Source organism: Castor canadensis, chromosome 13, assembly GCF_047511655.1.
Source record: "Castor canadensis chromosome 13, mCasCan1.hap1v2, whole genome shotgun sequence".
Taxonomy (NCBI): Eukaryota; Metazoa; Chordata; class Mammalia; order Rodentia; family Castoridae; genus Castor; species Castor canadensis.
The window spans coordinates 16,022,407-16,044,806 of record NC_133398.1 but is presented as its reverse complement, the minus strand read 5'-3'; the positions used below and the strand labels follow the sequence as shown (position 1 = coordinate 16,044,806).

Sequence of the window (22,400 nt, the reverse complement as noted above, 5' to 3'; positions counted from 1 at the left end):
GTTTGAACTCAGGACCTCACACTTGCTAAGCAGGCCCTCTATCACTTGAGCCATACCCACAGGCCCCCTTCTTTTTTTACTTTAGTTATTTTTCAGGTAGCTGTGTTTTTGTCCATGGCCAGCCTCAGACCAGGATCTGCCTCTGTATGATTTCTGCTTACCTGAAATTACAGACATGTACCAACACACCAGCTTATTTATTGAAATAGGGTCTCCTTAACTTTTTGCTAAGACTGATCTTGAACAGTAGTCCTCCTGATCACTGCTTCTGAAGTAGCTGTAATTACAGATGTGAGATAAGCATTTAGCATGGAATATGACATACTGCTCAATCAACAGGAGTCATGCTTACAGGCATTGTGCTTTCTGGCAGGATTCATATAATTATTGAAAACAGTCCTTATTAGGTACTTACCTTGGGTCAAGATTTCTCTGACTGCTTTCCATATATTTGTATAATTGTCACAAAAATACCAAGTGGTAGATGCTATGAGTATCATCTCCAAAGGGGAAAAATTAGTAAGATTCAAAGTAAGAATTAAATTCAAAGTTTGTTCACAAATCAATGCACTTAACTGTGATTTCCTACCAACTCTAGATGCTTTTAAACCAAAATGGCTGACCTAGGTTGGAATTTTTGCTTGTTTGTCTATTGAACAGTGAAAGTTTCTTCACATCCCAATCACACACACCACCTCCATACCATAAGTACTCCACATCTGACAATGTCTGACCAAGTCACCACCACGACAGTCATTCAAACTGGCATTACTGATGCTGCTATTATTCTTTGTTGTTTTTATGTGCCATTTCTTTTACACTTATAATGTTTGAGAAAGTTTGCTAAGTGCTCCAGATATATTGTTCAAATTAATAAATTAAGTAAATTAAAATAAACTTCAAAAAGCTGTGAGTCACAGATTATTCTTATTATCATAAATGAAAAAGAAACTGAAAGGCAAACAATTTGCTTTAGAACACAGAGCTGGCAAGAGTCAAAGCTGGGCTTGAAACCCAGTCCTAAAGCCTCTGTTCTTAATTGCTATTGCATTTTCCAAAGTATAGCATGTAACACGGTGAATGAGAGCCTCATCTACTTGTGCCCAAAGTGACATCCCATTGGCATAGAAAAAACTTCCTTTACAGTTTCAAGTTTTGAGGAAGTATGGTTGGCTTGTTATTTTGTGACATATGTTTTTTGTCACTGTTTATAATTGACCTCTATTGCAATTAATTTGAGTTCAACTGGTTAATCTTTGTTTCATGCCATCACATGTTCACAGATTTTCATTATCTCTTGGTTTATCTCCCTTATGTGCTACCTCTTGTCCATCTCTAGCCTGGGGCAACTGTTTTTAATCAATCATGGAACTTTCCTGCAGAACTCCAAACACTTTTTAGAACATCCCTCAAGCAACAACTGCCAGTCAATTAGGTCTGGCACAGGAAGCTGAACCAAGATGCCAACCCTACATGCTCTGTCCCTAAGACAGGGGAAGGCACTCTGCAGATTTTAAAGGTAAAATCATGTTTGTCCATTGGCAAGATCAAACAGAAAGAATTATCTAACTTGTGAATTAGCATCTTTACATTTCTACCCTAATGGTCAAGTACTGAATAGCTTGTCTCATTCTCTGTGTTTGTTTAAAATATCAGCACAGAAAATTGTTTACAGAGCCTGAGTCCCTGAGTCCCTGCTGCTGCTGCTGCTGCTGCTTGTGCAAAATACAAAATTGATGAAATTCAGACATATTTGTGGATATCAAACCCTCTTTCATTAATATGTGGTCAGTAAAGGTTTTACTCAGAACAGGTATCCTAGAAACAAACTAATGTCTGTTTGATTTAATAGTGTGAGGTTAAACAAAGCCATAGCTAATGAATTGTCATTGCTCTTCTGTGCTAGGACAGTTGCCTATATTAGATCTTGCTGATAATAACACTATTAAATAAGCAGACCATGATACAACCAAGCCATGTACCTCTCCACACTAATCATCATCCAGGATCACTACACACTACAGGGGGTTACAGCAACTTCAGACACACTTTGAGAGGGAATAGTTAATCAAACTTGCTGTATCAGTTAACACTCCCTTGCTTGTAAATTAGAGGAAACTCACATAAAACTAGATGAAGCAAAAAAGAGAAAAGAAAAGAAAAAAATGTATTTATTGGTCCATGTATCTAAAATTCCAAAGTGTGAACATGCATCAAGCTCAAGTCTTTATCACCAGGTTCCACCCTGCCTCTCTCAGCTGTTACTGTCTGAGTTGACTTGGCTCTCAGGCTGACTTTCCGCACACATAGCTCAAATGACAATATTAATTAGTCCCAGCAATTCCAACCAAGGACCTGACGTTGTGTCCAGTTTGCCGTGGTAGAGTTGTATTGCCATTATGGTTTTCTGATGCTCCGTGTCCAGGGAGCAACTTAACCTCATCACAACCAGATGACTTAAGGAGAAAGGGAGGCTCCCCTGGAAAAATGTGGGGTGCTAGTACCAGAAATGTGAAGAAATAAGGGTTACAAAACAACAAATTTAACCATCACTAGCCCCTCTGACTAATCAAATCTTTGTATGAATCACATCTAAGCAAAAGAACAAAGAGATCATTCTACATTTTACATCTGTAAATATGTTTTTAAAAACTTTCATATGAAAAGCACTGGGTAAAGCTTGAGACAGTCAGCTCCATGCCTAGTTGGGTGACCCTGAGCAGCCTGTTAGAAGTGGGATGCTTCTCTTCGATGTAGAACAATGTTTTTCTTACAGCTTTAGGGTTGTTTCAGACGCCCAGAAGATTTTTTTTTTTAGAAAGGTTCTTAAATACTGCTGAGCCTTACACATTTTACAACTCAATGGTCACAGTTAATCTTGACTATTTTAATGATGTTATTAAACATTACCATAGATAGTAAAAAAAAAAAAATTCCATTTTTTTAACTTTACACGCCCAAACTTACAAGCACCAGAAAGAACAGGAGAAAGTGAATGTGATTACCAATGAAACCTAAAGATGTTATTTTTAATTGCCTCTTTTCCCTGGCTCAAGTAGACTAGTGAGCATAATTCAAGTATCCATAAACTGAAAATGCCAACAAATACTTAGCGGTAACCATGTATTCTATTTTCCCAGTCCAGCTCTCTGTCAGTAAGTAGCTTTAATGCAGTCATATGCTTCACACACTGATGGCTATTTCTAATCATTACATTCAGAGATCTGTGAAGTCAGTATGTGGAAGGAAAGAATACAAGTTGAATCCAGAGACCCATGTTTTCCTTTTGGCTTTTTCATTCATTCAATAGAGTAACTCTTGAGGATTCACCTTAAATGGCAACTTGGGGCTCCCACATTTTGGTCAAACATCACTTTGAATATTTCAGTGAGGGTGTCTTTGGATGAGATAACCCTCTCTGATGTAGGTGAGCCTCGCCCAACCACTTGAAGGCCTGAATAGAACAAAAGACTGACCCTTCTTGCTCCTACTTCCTCCCAGTAAGGAAGAATTCTTCCTGACTGATTGCTTTCCAGCTGAGAGGTCAGCTATTTCCAGTCTTCAGACTTGAAACATCAGCTCTCCTACTGCTCAGTCTCTGGACTCAAACTGGAACTACTGTGTTGTCTCACCTGGGTCTTGTCTATACTTCAGGGTTTGTAGAATCTTGATCTTGGAACTAGTCAGTCTCTATAATCACATGAGCAAATTCCTTGTAAGTTTCTATCTTTATCTATTTGTTTACCTATCTGTCTGTCTAATTAGTTCTGCTTCTCTGGGTAATTCTGACTAATCCAGACAGACCCTAAGACTATTATTTAATCCCTGTGTGTTTCAGTTTTGGGAAGACTAAATGAAAAAGTCTCAACAGTATCCTTCATCTCTGCCAGCTGCTGAGTCCCTGAACTCTGGCTTGGACTCAGGACCTAACTGCTTCACAGCAGTCTGCTTTATCACATCATCCAGGACCACAAATCCAGGACCAGGTGCAGCACAAACTCTGCTGCCCAGGTCTCAGCTCTATGGTAACAGAATCCTGGCTGCAGCTTGGATTTTGCTTGGATGCACTGAGGCTAAGCAGGATGGAGTGATCCACTTTCTATCCTGGCAAGGCATCACAGGTGTCCAAACAATAACTGATAAAGCAGCTTTGAAGCTCCTAAACTGCCATAGCGATATTTAAGGTTAATACATAAAATTAACTATAGCATTCTAAAACATTATAGGATAATAGTTCTGTGTGAAAATAAAGACTTTCACATAGTGGTTAAGAGCATAATCTTTGCAAGGAGACAAACATGGGTTCAAATTCCACTTCTGCCACTAGTTCAACTGGTCCAGGTTATTTCATCCCTATAAATCTCATTTTTCACGTATGCAAAATTGGCCCAATAATACAGAAATTGGAGAACTGACTAAGAATTAAAATTTTTACTGCTTGACATAGTGCTGGACACATTTATTCTCTATCCAGTATATGACTAACAGATTGTATGTTATTTCATTGTCAAGGGAATTAAGAAAGTGTGCTAGCCCTCATGGTTTGTAAGTATAGATTCAGAATTAAAACCCAGATGGTAGAGCATTAAATGGCAGAAAGCGTGCATTCACTGTCTGAGTAAGTAAGTGGAAAAAACTGACACACACATGTAGGCTCACCAACATTTTATAATCATCTTTTTTCCTCTTTCTTTTTGCTGCAAAGACATTAGGAAATGTCTAATGAGCAAACAGACTCTATTTCCTGCTTGGTGCATTACTCTCTTTGTGACAACTAGTCAAACAATGGCAACTATTCCTTTATTATTTAGCATGTAGCCATTTTTACAACATATGATAGAAAGGGTCAAGAATACAAGAAAGAAGAGGTACTTTTAAAAAATTTACTCTGTGTTAAAAAGTGACCTGTAAGCTGAAATGCTCCTGAGAGCTGTGAAAAGGCCCAACAAGTGTTCCATCTCTGGCTGGTTCCTCAAGTCCCTGAGAAGCCCCCCGGGTGGGCCAACATATGTCCTGCCTACTTTTCAAAGCTCCTTTAAAGACAGTCAAGGGGTTCCCTGAGCAAGGGACTCTTCATTTCCCATTGACATTCTGTGGACAAGGCTCACTGCAAAGTCCCTTGATCGATGAGCTTGAGTCAAACGCGATTTCTTGCTCCTCTCTCTGTTCTCACCAGATGCAGCCTGTGCACTGGGAAGAGTCAGGGATGTGTTTTTTCCCAACCCATTTTCAAGTGCTTGCAGCATTCATTATTTTCAAGCCAGAATAGTTATACTGTTCATCATAAGCTCAAACCCAGTTGAATGTGCTCCTGGAGAGAGTCATTCATATTACACTGCTCTCTGGGTCTCTAGTGGAATATGAGCTGCTGCGTTTCTCCTCTGCAAACAAATACACATCTAAGTGGTGATCCTATTTGACTGTGCCTGGAATTCATTGCACAAGCATCTGTCTCCTGGGAAGGTGCCATCTACCTTAGGAAAGATCAGTGGCCTTCACTGCCTGCCTACTAAATGATCATATATGGGTACCCTCCCTAAGGTCAATGCCGGGATGTAGAGCAATCCAGACCCTTCCCAGGGCTTCTGCACTTTTAGAAATTCAAGGGCACCTTTCCACACATTAATAGCTGCAAAAAGCTCAGGATTAATAGATCAGTTAAGTCTTCTGGTTCTGGGAGATCTTTGGTTTAGTCCACACACTTGGGATAAAATGTTATTTCATTAGTGGAGAGAGGAATCTGTTTTTTTTTTTTCATTTTTGTTGTTGATGTTATTTTTTTAACAACCATCACCATTCTCATCCAATTTAAACTGCATAATCCTCCATGCCTTAGTGAGCCAGCCAAGTTTAGGTTACGGTAGACTGAGCAAGGGTCTTTTACTCTTGGGCACGTCTGCATTCATGCTGCACAAACAGAATCCTTTGGGCTCTAACAGTATTCTAACTTGTGAACATTGTTGGATGGAAAGTGAAGGGCACAGGGATACTCACCTGTGGCAGCCCACTCTCTTCTCAGGTTTATCTGAACAGCGGGGGATACCTTTAAAAATATACACAGAGCACTGAATCAGGGCTAAAATGGTTTCTGAAGGTCAAGTCCTACATTCTATTTCATCTCATTTTTAATCTAATGTTTGAATCTCAAATATTGGGAATGATAGTTATACTGATTAAAATCCTGAAAATGTACTGAAATTAAGAAGTATCCCTTAGGCTACTTAGTAGACATTGCCACCTGAGTGTAACAGGAGAGCACCTGGTCCACAGAAAGTCTCCTCTTGGACTAGTTGTTTGAAGAGACAGCAGCTAGTCACATGTGGCTACTTAACAAGGGACATGTGGCTTGTCTAAAATGATATGTGCTATGAAGTTCAAATATACACACCTGATATTGAAGGCAGAGTACAAAAAAGGAATGTAAATGTCTATTATAATTTTTGTGTTGGTTTCATGTTTCAGGTGATATTTTAAGTACATGGTATTTAATAAAATAGTCCTGTAGTTAATTTCATTTTTCTCTTTGTTAACATGGCTACTAGCTGTTCCAAAGGACCTTGGAAACAAGAATGGTCACTTGAGGTGAAGATGGTGAAGAACAGGAGAGGAGAGTGAATTACTCATGATCCTGAAGATTCAGTAGAAGGCAAATAATAAGTGCTAACTGAGCATACTCAAGGTGACTCTCACTTCAGTATCCAGAGCAACTCCATAATGACTCTAATAATTGCATTCTCACTTTAAATGTCATCTAATTGGATTCAGAAAGATGAAGTGATGTGCTCCAAGTCCAGTCACAAGAAATAGTAGAATAAGAAGCATAAATACAGTTTTCTCCACTGTTAAATTTATGCTCTTTCCTCTAAACTAAAATTCACCTTTCTAGAATATATTCACTTTGCTATAGCCCGTGGGCTAAAGATTTTCAGTTCTGATTCTTTGTCTCCTCTTCTTATCTCCTTTTACCTATCACTTGCAAGACTGCAAACAGGATTTAATATTGTTATTTTATTTACTACAACCATTTCTGGCCCCTGCACTCTGCTTGATGCAGTACAAAAATAGTTTGCCCTTTGGGAAGAGAATGCTGGATCTGTGCACCTCCATGTCTGTATCTGTGTTTATGAACCAGGCAGGGTGGACGGAGATAGCAAGTTGGCTAAGTATGGCTCCAGGGGGAGTAGATTTCTGGCAGAGTTGATAATAGAAAATGGAGAATTTCATCTCTAGGTCAGTGACTGAATCTAGTCCAGTCTTTCACTGTCTGCTCTATATGATTACTTGCTGGATGGCAACAGGGATTTAGAATTTCTCTCAAAGATTTCTCTATTTTCCAAGTGCTTTCCCTCCCCACTTTTATCCCATTTCCATGCCATTTTTCTAGGCCTACTTTTCTTCAAAAACCTCCCCTTAATAATGGGAAATGAAAACTTAATTCCCACTGACCTCACTTCCTCCCATACCCAAAATGAGAGAAAGAATGAAGAGCAGACAATAAAGAAACTTGGGATTAAATGACATCTCCTCTACATTCTAATATGATCATTTTTATCATTAGATTGCATTAATTTAATAACATACTTTATGTGATTCATTTAGAAGCAAATAATATAGGCAGATTTTTCAGTTACTGATAGTAGACTACTTGACTAAATTGTCCATATATATTAGATGTAAAGTATCATTTTTCAAAGGGTGGGGCACAGTGAATTAATTGTATTGAAAATGAGAAGATTTGAATTTACATCACAGCCTTCTACTTATATCATTTGCAATCATAGATGTTTCTTGCCTATCTAAGTCTCTGTTTCCTTGTGTATAAAATATGAATAATAACCTTGTACCTTACTGTGTTGTCATATGGAACTCAATGTTACTTTGGCTGCTCTTCACTTATTTTATGTGATTTTATATTTCAGAGAAGTGGTTTCCAAGGTGGGTAAACATACATCTTAGAAATGGAAACATAATCCATTATGAATTATGAAAAGAAATGAATACAATTCTACTTCTGTATATTTTTCTCATCTTTCAGAATTTATTCTGCTTATGTATGTAAGCAGTAAGAAGCAGGGTATGTAGATATAATAATGTATGCCATTTACAAATGAATAAATTACATATACAGAGAATACATGCCTACAGTATTTCTATTGTTAGAGATGTATTATCAAATTACCATTAAAACTACTATTTTAAAAGAGATTTTTAAACTTTTAAGTTATTGCAGTTGAAGATGAAGAAGGTGAAGAAAACTAACCAAATTACTTTTAATTCAAGGACATGCCTTAGAACATAAATTTTAAAACTAACTAATCACATAGTTTTCCTATACCTCCCTGTTTTTCTTACAACAACAAAAGTAGAAGCATGCAGTCTTCTGAAGATTCTACTAAAAAGATCTAGTGGAGAGCATTCCAGCTTCAATAACTTCTGCATCTTTGCATTTCTGTTCTGGATCTCTTGGTCAAGCTGATGAAGTAATCTAGTTCTGTGAAAAGATTGCCCATAGTGAAGATTCCATGACTCCCGTTTACAACTTCTGCCCTCTAACTATAAGAAATGATCACTTCATTTAAAATTTTTAAAGTACACAACTATCAATGACAATGTTTTGCTCAATTAAAGTGCCTATATGTACAACCAGATTGAAGGAAGTCATACACTATTCCAAAGCATTTAAAGTTGAGTTGCTGAAGAATATTAAATGTTCTAGGAAAAAGTTCACAGTAAATGGAAAAATGAAAAGGAAATCCCTAAGACAACAGGCATACTATGATCCCTTCCCAAATGTATATATGACTTCCACATCTACATATGAAGGATCAACTATCATGAAAACTGTCTCTTACAGATTGAAGACAAGGCTTTGAGCAGCAGGCAGTACAGAATTGCAAGGCCAGCACTACTACTGCTTGTGAACCTTACAGGTTGTAGAGCAAGCAGGGGGAATATAATTGGGGCTTGGTATTCCAACTAAATTGAGGAGATGAAGACTAGTGCCGGGAGGCCAAGTTATCTAGAATTCTGGGGCACAGTGCCAGAGAGAAAGGAATTACAGGCAATGATCTCTAGAGATCTGCCAAGAATCCCTCTCATTTGCTCAGCTGAGTATGACATGTATATGCTGAAGTGATATCAACTGACATGAAAGAAAGAATTCTGAGAGGCAGTAGGCTGTACTTTTAGGGAGCTCATTCATAAAGGACTGGGAATAATGCTTGTTCTCACCAACTAGATAGTAACTACTAATATGTAATACAGTGACCAAATTCCGAGAATGGTAGCTCCCTAAAAGTAGAATTAAATTAGCATCAGAATAAATACTGCTGTAAACCAGTCATAATAAAACTGTTTAAAAGGAAGTCTGGAAATGAACTTGTAAAGAAAATGTATGTCAGAACAAAGGAACGTAAGATAGAAACATGTTTTAAGTTATACAGCTAACTCAGCATCCTATGATAAAAGTTCAAAATATCTATTATCTAATAAAAATTGCCAGTCATGCAAGCAGCCAGAAACTGTGATGATAATCAGACAAAAATGGAATCAGCTGTATAATATAAATAACCAAATATGAATGCAAGGAAGTGAAAACAATTATTATAAATATATTGAATATGTTAAAGAAAATAAAATAAAAACATAAATGAAGTGAGAGGAGAAATGGGAAACTTTTAAGGTGAAACTATAATGTATATGTAGATACAAAAATAAAATATCTAAAATGGAAATATACACTATCAATTATTACCAAAGAAAAGATCAATGAATATGAGACATAGTAAGGAGAACTCTCCAAAATGAAGCACAGAGGTAAAGATAAACAACAAAGAATAAAAGAATAAAATAGGCTCCAGTGAGTTCTGGGACAATGTCAAGTAGACTAATGTGTGAGGGCCAGAAAAAAATAGTGGTTAATTATTTTCCATGTTTGTATAAAACTATACGCTTGACAACAAGCAAATAGAAAACTATACATCAACAAATACAAAGCAGCAGAAACTTAAGACCATACCTAGGCATATCATAATCCAGTTGCTGAAAACCAATGGTAAAGAGAATGATTAAAGCAATCAGAGAAAAAAACATTTCCAAAGAAAGAAAGAATTACAGCACCATGATATTGAAGATGATGAAGCCACATTTTTAAAGTGCTGCAGACAAACCACCTTCCAGCAAGAATTCTATATCTAATGAAAGCTTATTTTCAAATCTAAAGAAATTAAGACTCTCAAACCAAGGAGAGCTGAGATAACCTGTTGCCAGCTGACCTGCACTGTAAGAAATGTTAGAGGTCAGAATGAGGGAAATGGAAGTACACAGTTGTAAAGAGTTTATGGAACATATGATTTGGTGTTTGACTTGAAGCTAGACTGCAATAAGCTAAAGATGTACATTGTAAACCTTATAGCAACCAACCACTAAACTGCTTTAAAAGAGGATTAACTCATGAACAAATGAAATAGAATTATAATGATAAATTAATATAAAACTGTCAGGAAAGTAACAAGAAAAAGTAAGCAAAGAAGAGTACAAAGAGAAAACAGCATAACAGTAGCTACAAACACATCCATATCAATAATTAATTAAATACAAACAATGTCATGCCAAGCAAAAGATGTAATTGAATGGATTAAAAAAAACAAGACTTAACTTTATGATATCTATAACCACTTAAATATAAAGCCAAAGGTAAGGTAAAGTAAAAGAACGAAAAAATTATGCCACAATAACAGTAAACAAAAGAAACCTGAAGTATCTAAATGATGATCAAATAAAGTAGAATCAGTAACAGAATATTACAGGGAGAAAGAGGAACAATTCATAATAATAAAGGTGCAGATTCACTGAAAAAACTATCAATAGATATATATGTAATAAAAGAACTTTTAAAATATGAAGCAGAACAGATAGAAATGAAAGGAAAATATATATAAATCCAAATTCCAGATGGGTTTATCTATGCTTCTCTTTTAGTAACTATGGAAATAAGTAGGTAAAAAGCTTAGAAAGTATTTTGAAGAATTGAACAATGTTATCAACAAACAACCTAACTGACATTTTTAGAGCACAGGATAACAATAACAGAACACATATTCAAGTACAAATGTAAGGCTATCAAAGTAATATAACACATTCCACCCCCCAAAAAGGTAAATAAACTTAAAATGATTAAATATTTACAGAGTACTTTCTCTTACCAAAATGGAAGTAAACAAGAAACAAGACCAAAGGAATGTATTTTTTAAAGCCTCAAATATTTGAAAATAAGCAACATACTTCCAAATAGCTGATGGGTTCAAGAAAAAATTACAAACAATTTTAGTTACTGAGGATTAAAGCAAAACATGACAAAATTGTAGAATGCAGTTATACCAGTGATGAGATAGAATTGTATTGCATTAAATTCTTATACTAGAAAAGAATAACATTCTCAATCTGTGCTCTAATTTTTATATAAAAATTGGATAAAAAAGAACAAAAGAAATATAAGTAGAAATAAAACAGAAAATGATAATAATGGATAACTGAATAAAACTGGAGATCATAGAGTCAAGTACGCCAGACCTCTAAAAGTAACCAAAGCCAAGAAATTTTTTAAAAGGGGGTTTTTATGCATGTGCTTTCTGATATTAAAATCTTCCAGGCTTCTGGCAAAAGGCAAACTTTTATCAAGGGTCTTCTGTTTAAGCAAAGGCAATACAACCATTTCTACTAGCTCTAGATCTGCCTTTCAGTAATACTCATGGAGTTGTTTACTCTCTCTTGTATTCTTCTTTGTAATGGTATTTAACTTCTGCTTAGAGACACCGTGAGCCTTTTTTTTTGTACAGGACCGACTCCTATTGATGTTCACCCTCTAATCGGACTGGCATCTGCCTCCTGGTACACCTGGCCCCTAATGTAGATATTACCCCCAAACAATCAGTCCTTACCTGCCCCACTACAGTGGCAGTCCAAAGAGGGCCATTCAAGGGTTAGAAATAGCTACAGGTATAAATACCTATAAGAAAAGTAACCATAAGACTCTCTGGTTGTCACTTTTCAAAATGAAAAATTAAATTTTTATCTTGGCTACTACACCTAGCAGGGCCCCTTCTGTTGCTCCTATCAGTGTTCACATTTGGGTCATGCCTTCTAAACCAGATTTATTTCTTCTAGTATAAAAGCCTTTAGGGCCCAAATCATGAGACAGCAAGGCTATCATCTCTGCAGATGAATGAGATCTCCATGAGCAACCTTGATTGTGCTGGACAAAAATTCAGACAAGGAGAGTCACCTGGTGTCCAAATGAGCCCCAAGGAAGAGAAGTAGGAGAGATATTTTCTCCTTGTAGGTAGGGTCTTCTGCCTCTTCTCAGCTTGAAGTAGACTGAGAAGAAAACAGTAGCCCCTCAACAACCTCAAAAAGATTTTTTTCAGGATCTTGTCTCTTTGGGGGAAGTTGAGGCAGGCAAGAATTAGGGAAAGTTCAAGGGCTCTTGGAAAATAGATGGCTTAATATTGCATTTTAGATTGAACATCCTTCTCTTTCTCTGAACCTTTTTTTCAATTGCAAATATGTGTGAGTTATTCAAACCCTAATTTAAGGGCCAGGGACCACCCATGCCCTTCCCCATTCATCGATTATTGGTTAGGAATCACCACATTCTTCCCTTCCCATAGGTTAGCATAAGTTTTTTTTTCTTTTATTCATATGTGCATACAATATTTGGGTCATTTCTCCCCTATTACCCCTGCTGCCTCCCTTTCCCCCTATCTCTTCGCTACCAGGCAGAAACTATTTTGCCCTTATCTCTAATTTTGTTGAAGAGAGAGTATAAGCAATAATAGGAAGGACCAAGGGTTTTTGCTAGTTGACATAAGGATAGCTATACAGGGAGTTGACTTGCATTGCTTTCCTTGCATTACATTTCACGTATGTAACATACGTGTTACATTCTAAATTAATTCTTCTTGAACAAATGTTTTCTCTAGTTCTTGGTCCCTTTCTCCTATTGGCCTCTGTCGCTTTAAAGTTTCTGCATTAGTTCCTTTGTACCTGAAAGAGATTCTTTCTTGGCTTGCAGTTTCTACCTGTTCCCACCAGGCCCCCCTTTTTAATTCCCCTCCCTAACTTAATAAACCCCATTAAACTCCCACCCAAAAAATCTGGAAATAAAAAACCAGACAATAATTTTAAAAAGGAAACTGACAACAAGCAAATAATTTTAAAAATCAATAAAGTAAAATTTTAATTCCAAATTTTTTTCAAGAGTGGTTGCCCTCATATGCGGACATTAGATCTAGGGCAAATGCAGCAATGTGGTTGGACTTGGATCACATAACAGGGGGAGAGCACATACGGGAGATATAGGAATAAGTAGAAAACCCAAAACATGAAAGTTTGATGTCCCCACTCCAGAGGAACTAATACAGAAATCTTAAAGCAACAGAGGTTATCATGAGAAGGGGATCAGGAACCAGTGTAAGGGTCAGTTAGAGTTGAATCAACTTGGATTGTAACACATGGGTACATGAAAGCAATAGTAGGAATCTGTCTGTATAGCTATTCTTAACTAGCAAAAGCACTTTGTTTTCCTTATTATGCATATGTCTTTTCTTGAACAAAATTACTGATAAGAGCAGAACAGGATCTGTCTGGAACTGAGGGGGGGAGGGGGGAGGGGGGCAGGGTGGAGAAATGACCCAAACAATGTATGCACATGTGAATAAATGAATAAATAAATAAATAAATAAATAAAAGAATAAAGAGGACAGCAAAAGTCACAAATAAAAAAAATTTAATTCCTACAATGACCAACACAAGTTGACAAAACTCTAGCCAAATTTAATAGGAAAATGAGACACAAATTACTAATATCAGGAATGGAAAAGTGGCTACCATTATGCACCCTGTGGGCATTGACTGAATAAAAAGAGAATGTCACCTCACAAATAATTTTATGATGTGAATTGGACAATTCAGATGTAATGTAATAAGTACATTCTAGTTCATCCTAGTAACTGATAGTAAAGATGAGAAATTCTTTATCATACAGTAACATTCAAAAATTGATTAATGTAATCCACCAGACTAACAAGACAGCTTATCTGATTATTTCAACCAGTGTAGAACAAATACTTTAAAAAATTCAACACCTACTCATGACAAAAAAATAACCTTTCTGCTAACTCGAGGGGATTCTCAGTTTGAGAAAGGACATTATAAAAATTCTGTATCTATCAGCTTAGCTAATGGTAAAGACTGAATGTATTCATACTAGTGCTGGAAACAAGACAAGAATGTTTGTGTTCATCACTGTAGTCACTGAGGTACTGAAACTATGACCATGCAATAAGACAAAACCAAGCAACAAAACAAAAAGGCAAACAGATCAGAAAATAATAAATAAAACTGTCTTTCTTGGCAGATTAGCATGTACAAAACACTCCCCATGTCTCAATTACAAAACTATTAGAACTAAGATGTGGGTTTAGCAAGATTTTGAGATAGCAAATCAATGTATAAAAGTATGCAAGCAATAAATAATTAGAAGTTGATATTTTAAAAATATTTATAACAACATCAAAGAGCATGGAACACTTAGAGATAAATTTCAGGAAAATGACAATATCTAGTCCATGAATACTAAAAAATATTACTGAAAGAAATTTAAACATTTGACTAAATGGAAATGTATATCATATTCATGAATCACAAGATATATTTTAAACTGTAAATTCTCCCCAAATTGATCTATAGACTCATAAATATCCCAAACAACATTCTTATAACCAATTTTTGTAGAAATTGAAAAGCTGATTGCAAATGTATATGAAAATACAAAAGCACCTACAAAAACCAAAATAATTTTGAAAAAGAATAAGTTGGAGTAGTTAAGCTACAAGATTGAAAGACAGAAAGGTATGGAATTAAGACATAGCTGTGTTGCCATAGGGAAAACACATAGATCAAGGAAACTAAACAGAATATCAGGAATAAATTCAAACAAATGGGTCAACTGATTTTTGGGAAAGAAGGTGAGGTAGTTAAATATATAAATATATTATCCTGTTGAACAAATGATGTTGGCACATATGTAGTCTTAAACTGAATATGTAAATATAAAAAAGTAAACTTCAAACTTTATCATATCCAACACCAAAAGAAATTTACTCAAAACACATCATAGAATTAAATGTCAAAGCTAAACAGTAACTCTGGAAGGTAATATAGAAGAAAATCCTCATGATCTTGGGTAATGGAAAGATTTCAACCTAAGAATGTCTAAAGTCCATACCATGAAGAATTTTCACATATGACATCATCAACATGAAAATCCTTCACTTTTAAGAATCATTTTAACGCAAATTAAAAAGGAAACTATCACACACGTGAAATCCCAGGTAGGTGGAAGGCAGTGGTTAGAGGTTTCTAGTCTGAGGCCAGACCTTAGGCAAAAGTTCCCTGAAAAAAAAAAAAAAAAGACTAAAAGACAAAGTGCTCTGAATGTGGTAGGTCCTGAGTTCAAACCCCAGTATCATAAAAAAAAATAAAATTAAAAAACCTAGCTATAGGCTGACAAAAAAAATTGGTAAGTATATAATTGATGAGGGGCTTATAAATAGCATATATAAATAGCTGATTAACTTCTCTAATGAAAAGAGAAATAATTAAATTTTTTAAAAGAAAGAAAGAAAAAAAAAGAGGGAGTCAGGGGAGCAGAGAGATTTTCTTCAGAGTTGCAAAGGATTTATCGGAGGTGAACATTTTCTGTATCTCCACTGTGGTGATGACTACATGACTATTGATGTGTCAGGACTCACTGAACTGTATACTTTAAATGCATAGCTATTATTATATGTAAGTTATACCTCAATGCAGATGTTTTCAAAATTGAATATGTGTGTGTTTGCCAATGAAATGTCTAGGTGGATGTATACTACTTCTAACACTGGTTATCTTTGTATTTCATGATCAGGTGGGATTTTTATTTTCTTTTTACTTCTTGTTGGCACTCATTTACTTATTCATATATTCAAAATCTATTTGTTAATTAGTCCCAGACACTCTGCAAATCATTGGTGCTTGGCAAGATAGAAATAGTTCCTGCTGTCATGGACTATATGCAAAAGTGATTCTTTCCTTGTCTGCATTTCCTACTCTTTTCATAATGGGTTTGTTGTGTTTTGTCATACAAAGGAGAATCATTCCTCATAACTTCATGAATCAGTGTTTCTAGATTCTCTTTCTTTATAAGTTTGCTTTTATGACTCTTTTCTACATTCATGATAAAGAACATAAGTTGTGCATACAGAGAATATTGTATAGGTCAACTGCTGTCACTGTGCATAGAGAATCTGAATGCTTCCCTACATATGTTAGAGAAAATGCATGACATGCTTCTAATTTTATAGCACATGAGTCAATATTGGTATTTGAAATAGTTACATTATTTATATAAATAAATATCTCATTTGGTAATCTATTTGAGTGAAAAAGAGGAGAAAAATGTGCTGATATATAAGGGTGGAATATGTGATTTATATGAGTATGCTTGCTCTAATAATATAGTCATTATAAACTTTCTGCAAAATCAGACTATTTTAGCAGAATGATGACTTATCAGTCATCAACTCCAATATTCTGATTTTACAGACTCACAATAACCTTTGAGAAGGAAGTGACCTTTTGGGGACCACAGTACTCATTACTAAAGGAGTAAGAAATAGAATCCAGGTTCCTCAATGACTCAAAATCCAAATTACACTGATGACTAGTACTTTGTAACCTTGGATTTACCAAAGATTTCAGTTTTATGCAAGTCCTTTTACCACTACCACTGCCATTGATTATTAACCAATCACCACATTTTCTGGAAAAACCCTGACACAACTTTAGACAGTTGTCCCAACAGTCATTACCAGTAGATCAGAGTGAACACTTGAGATGAAATACATCTGTAAAGACAGATCCCTCATCATACATCCAACAACCCATTAATCTTCCCAAACTAATCTTTCCCTCTTGCATATAGCCCACAACCTTCATGTGAAACATGCAATGATAACCTCTACTCTAGTTTCATGTACAAATTAGATGAAGTAATATATGTCAAAGAACTTTAGAAGTTCTGACATTAAACAATGGTACATTTTCACCACTCTTTCCTATCCTGCATCTCCCTCTCTCTCCCCCAGAGTTTATGTGGCTGTAGTATAGAGTTAACTCATTTTTTTGCAAAAACAAAAACAAAATCACTTTGAGTCTTCATTTAGGAGTAAGATATAGTGAAAGACATTTATTTGGATGCCTTTTCATTTGGAGGAATAGAGTTAAAAGAAATTAGCTATAAATAGGGAAGCTGAATAAGACACTTCCAGAAAGAATACTGATTCCAGGTAATAATGATTCCAGGCAGTTGGATGGAAAAGTTAGTGATTCAAAATCCCCCTGGCCATATTGTCTTATCAATCTAACCGGCTGAACGATGGTTTCATCCAGCCATGAGCACCAGTAGCTTTGCTATTGTTTAAGTTACTCCTTTCCACATGGGTGGTAGATTAAAAAAATCACTCTCAGATCCTAAGCACTGCCGTTGCAGTAACAAAAGAACACTGAAAATATCCTCAACCTCTCTTTTCTGGAAGGTCAATGCATATGAGGGGAGTGGCCTCATGGAGATACCTTATATTACTCATTTTTATGGCTAAAATTGCATTTCAATGGGGGAAGACAGAAGAGTTGATTAAACAAATTGATACAACAAAATGAAAGGCACACAGTGAACAGCAGTTGCAAGGGAAGCAATAATACAGAAAAACATGATAAAATCTGGCAGGCAGATAGAGTACATCCATTTAAGAAGATGCTATTTGAGCCAGGACCTGGGAGATCAGAAGAATCCAATAGGAGCATGCTAGAAGACCATGTTGGTAAAACATAAAAAGAGAGGGTAGAGCTGGAAAGAGGTTGGTCCAGACAAAAATCTCAACGTGGCTAACATTAGACAGCATAGAGAGCTAAGGAGATTGGGGAATAAGAGGGAGAGGAGAAGTAGTTTGAGCACTATCTATAAGAGACATTCATGGTTTGAGATGAGGCAGAGCTATTACTTAAGAATAGCCTCACAGAAAATGGTAGTTTGGGTTTTATTCTTCTGAAGTGTTATAATTAGTATTTGCATAGCTTGTAAAAGGAACATGGACTCCTCAGCCCTTCAAAGAAGCAACCAGAGAATAGGGCTTTATAAAAGATGCCAGTGCTTGGTTTGTCTGAAAAACTGCAGCTAGAGTATAAGCTCCTCTTCTAACATTGATGGTTTGAACCCAACAGATCCGTGTGGGCTCCCAATAATCACATGGAAATGTAGACACATAAATAAACATCATTCCTCTTCTCTTAACAAGGTCTGTGCTACCTTTAGCAAAAGGCTTGGCTTCACTCAGAGACGATTAATTGTAGCTGCTTAGAGGACGGGGCGTGTTGTGAGTGAATTAATGTGCTTCAAGGGCCCTGTGTGTCTGACTTTTCATGTTGTCTAAATTTGTAACCTGTAAGACTGCATTTCCATAAGTTTTGAAATGCAATGTGTTCTGTAGCACTCAGAACTCAAACAGGATGAAAAGAGCTTTAGAAAGTAAGATGTTATTATTGTATTTGCCTTCACACGAGAAAATAGTCAAAGGAAGACAAACAGAGGAGGTAAAAAAAAAATAAAGATCCTACATAGATTAGCACTCCTACACACCCTGAAACCTGGGGGGAAAAAGAAAAAAGAAAGAGAAACAGAAAACCTAGCATAAGAATAAACCTTATCAAAGACTGAACACTACAATCAGGTCTCTGTATAGGGAAAGTTTTACCTTTTTGAACCCCAGAGAAGAAAATTATATTCACTTGAGGAAGAAAAAGAGTTATTAACAAATCAGTTATCTGATGTTTAAATAATATAGCTGCTAAAATGAGCCTTCTAAGTAAACCTGCAGCAGAGCTAATTAGTTCAGCATTTTACCAATAACCTCATCTCCTTTTGCTTTTGCTTCAAAAAAAAAGTGATGGGCTCAAACTATTAACACATAACACCAAGTATGTGATAAAAAGCATATTAAAAAGGATAAATTTGGTGAGTTAGTCTTCAAACCTTTTTAATTAGTAGGCAAACTTGGAATTCTTGTTAAGGATTCCAAAATGAAGCACTGTTCAGGAGATTGGCCACACTGAGTTCTGACTTGGCCCTGCCATTTACACCTATGTAACTGTGGACTAGCCGTTTAATTTCCCTGAGTGTTGGTTTTGCCATCTCTACAATGCGCATGTTAATATCTATGCAGCCTGTCTAGGAGATAGTTGTGATGCTCACATAAGCCATCACAGATATAAGTGTTTTAAAGATGTTTAAGTTCAACATATGCATAAGGACTGTTTCACAATGAAAGAGAATTCCAAGAGATAACAAAAGAGAGAAGCTAGACCTAAGCTGTCCAATATGGTAGCGACTTACCACATGTGTTTATTGAGAGCTTGAAATATACCCAATGGGATAAGGAATTTAATTTTTAATTTTACTTAATGTTAAATGACTTGAATTTAAAAGTAAAAGCAGATAGTTTGTTGAATAATTTTAAATATTTGGAAAACTTGGATGTATGAATCTATTCTTTCAATTATATAAATTTTATGAAATCTAAATTTAGCACAAGTTATTCAGTTTGAATTCGGATTTGCTATAAGGGTAAAATGCACTGATTTTGAAGTTTTAGTGTGAAAAGAAACCATTTCATTAGTAATTTTTATACTGATTATATGTTGAAATGAGAGTATTTTGGTTATAATAAATAAGGTACATTATTAAAAGTAATTTTATCTGTTTTTTACCCCCTTGTTCATATGGCTACCATAAAATTTAAAATAACCTGTGATAAGCTTCATATTTACACTGGAAAGCCCAGCTAGTCCAATAGGTCTATAAGTGAACTAGGTCAAAAATGCAAGCATTCTCCCAACTCCAGGAAATAGATCATCTCCATTTTTTTAAAGGAAGTAGGATAGAGAGGATTAAGCATAAGCTTGGCATAAACTATTGTCACCAAAAATGTACAGCTGGAATTCCAACCTATTTCAAATTTGAACGTTAAGTCCCTGTTTTCTTGTAACATCAAATTGATGCATGGAGCATGCACAATGTTCTCTGCAACTAGAGAAGAATATGAATTCTGGCCTTAGAACCAGCAAATCTGAGTACCCAACTGGTTTGACCACCAAATCTCTGCAAAACCTACCTGCAGGTAGGAGGGTGATGCCTTAGAAAACTGACATAAGTGGAATATGTGTGCACTGCTAGAAGCACAGGTTATCTATCTGTCTATCTAGCTATCTATGTACCTATCAATCTATCTATCTACACACACATTAGCCATATTAGAATTATAGTAAAATAGCTATATATTTATTTTACATGGAGAAAATACACTGTATATATAGTATATAACATGCTCATGTTTTCAAAGATATTAATACTTTCCTTAAAAAATAATGAAACCCATTAGAAATTGTCAAAAAAATGGGACAAGGGAATAAGAAAGAGTAAAAGAGGAAGTGAATTTGGACAAGGTGTATTATATGTACACATGGAAATATTGCAATGAAATCCCTTTATATAATTAATATATGCTAATAAAAATAAAATGTAAAGAGTAAAAGAGATACATTTGATAATAAATGCAAAACAAATCTAACCAAACCTTTGTTTTATAGCTAGTGCATGCTCATTATCAAAACTATGGTAAACACAGAAAAGTGTAAAAAAGAAAGTATACACTTTTTTGAAACTCAACAATTATAAACAACTTCTAGGTTAATTAAATATCCTTAAAAATAAATAAATGCATTTAGCTTTAGAAAGCAGAATAGCATAAAGAAAACAAGTCACTATGAGTACAATAGCTATAAGAAAGATTATGAGGTAGCATACAATACCTAGACTTCTGGAAGCTTCTTTACATTTCATTTTGAGTTCAGATATTTTAGTTAATTCTAAGAGATAAATTCTTTCTTTGAATCCAATCCTCCTGTGAGAAGGTAGGAAACAGTAAGTACAGGTGCAGTGAAAGGACCTCTTCCCATCCCATCCAGAGGAAGAATGTGTCCAGAATGCTCCTGCCCACATGGGAAGACATGGTAGGTGGTCCTCTTGGCTGGATCCTGAAGAATGGAGAGAATTAGGCACATGACGATGAAGGAAGAAGGAACTTCAGAGATCTACTTCTCCAGCTCTGACACCTGTGATTTAGGAGGAAGGATGTACCCCAGGCACATCCCAAAGCATATGTTTGTTTCAAAGGAACCAGGGTAGCAGGTGCCTGTCCTCTGCTATGTAAATGGAATTTGCAGGCGAATTCAAATCCCAACACAATGAGCTCCAACTGTGCCCACTGGACACCTACTCACACAGAAATTTAAATAGTAATCATTGCCTCAGCATCGGCACCCCACAGCATGTTTGTGATGCAATTGTTACTCGCTCTTCCAGGTCCTGAAAATAAACCAATTTTCATAAGAGCAGGGTATAGTGTAAAGTCCTGGGCAGAAGTCTAGAGCCCCAGATCCTCCAGCTTGTTCTTACCAATTAGCAAGGTAACCTTTCCTTCAGCAGAACACTCACTGGCATGTGCTGTGTGTCAGGTGTTTTGCTGAGCCTCAGAGTAACCATGGTCAAGGGTAGGCTAGCTCTGCTCCCTAGGTGAGCCATGAGCTTACTTTCTAGTCCAGGAGGAAGACAATTAAATTAACTACTACAGAGTTAGTCATTTTCATTCTCCAGCCTTGCTTTGCCTTCTGAGATACTGGTAAGCTACATTAGGTGTTCTATGAAGCAGCTTTTTAAACCCATCCTTTCATTCATAAATACGTGGTTTTTTTTTTTTTGGAGTTCCTGCTATGTTCCAGACACTTTTCTAAGTTCTAGAGCTGAACTGTCCATTTTGTTAGCCACAGCCATATTTAGCTTTGGCAACCTAAAATAGAGCTCACCTTAACTGGATTGTGTTGTTATTGTAAATATGCACCAGCATCCAAAAACCTAGTATGAAAAAAGTAGTGTAAGATATCTCAATACTTGTTTCTATTGACTGGATGTTGAAATGGTAAAATTTTGGGTATATTTATTCAAATAAAACGTATTATCAAAATTATGTTCATGCATTTCTTTTTACTCTTTTAATGTGACTATTAGAAAATTTAAAGTTACATATGTGACTTACATTGTATTTATATTGGACAGAGGTGCTAGAGAGAAATACTGCAGTAAAAAAAAAAAAACAGACAAAACTCTGTCAAGAATGGCAGCTCATAAAACCAAATGAGAAAAATTGAAATGCATCCTCACTTATGTATATGAACTATTACCGAACTTA

General features: G+C 35.8%; 1 long non-coding RNA gene across 1 annotated transcript; it reads right to left on the bottom strand.

The window, feature by feature from the left end:
* Positions 1-180: 180 nt before the first annotated feature.
* Positions 181-21,170, bottom strand: LOC141415621 (uncharacterized). The gene is made up of 3 exons (XR_012440616.1): positions 20,965-21,170; positions 5,995-6,043; positions 181-277 (listed from the first exon to the last, which is right to left on the bottom strand). It is a non-coding gene; the product is annotated as an uncharacterized lncRNA (long non-coding RNA).
* Positions 21,171-22,400: the final 1,230 nt, after the last annotated feature.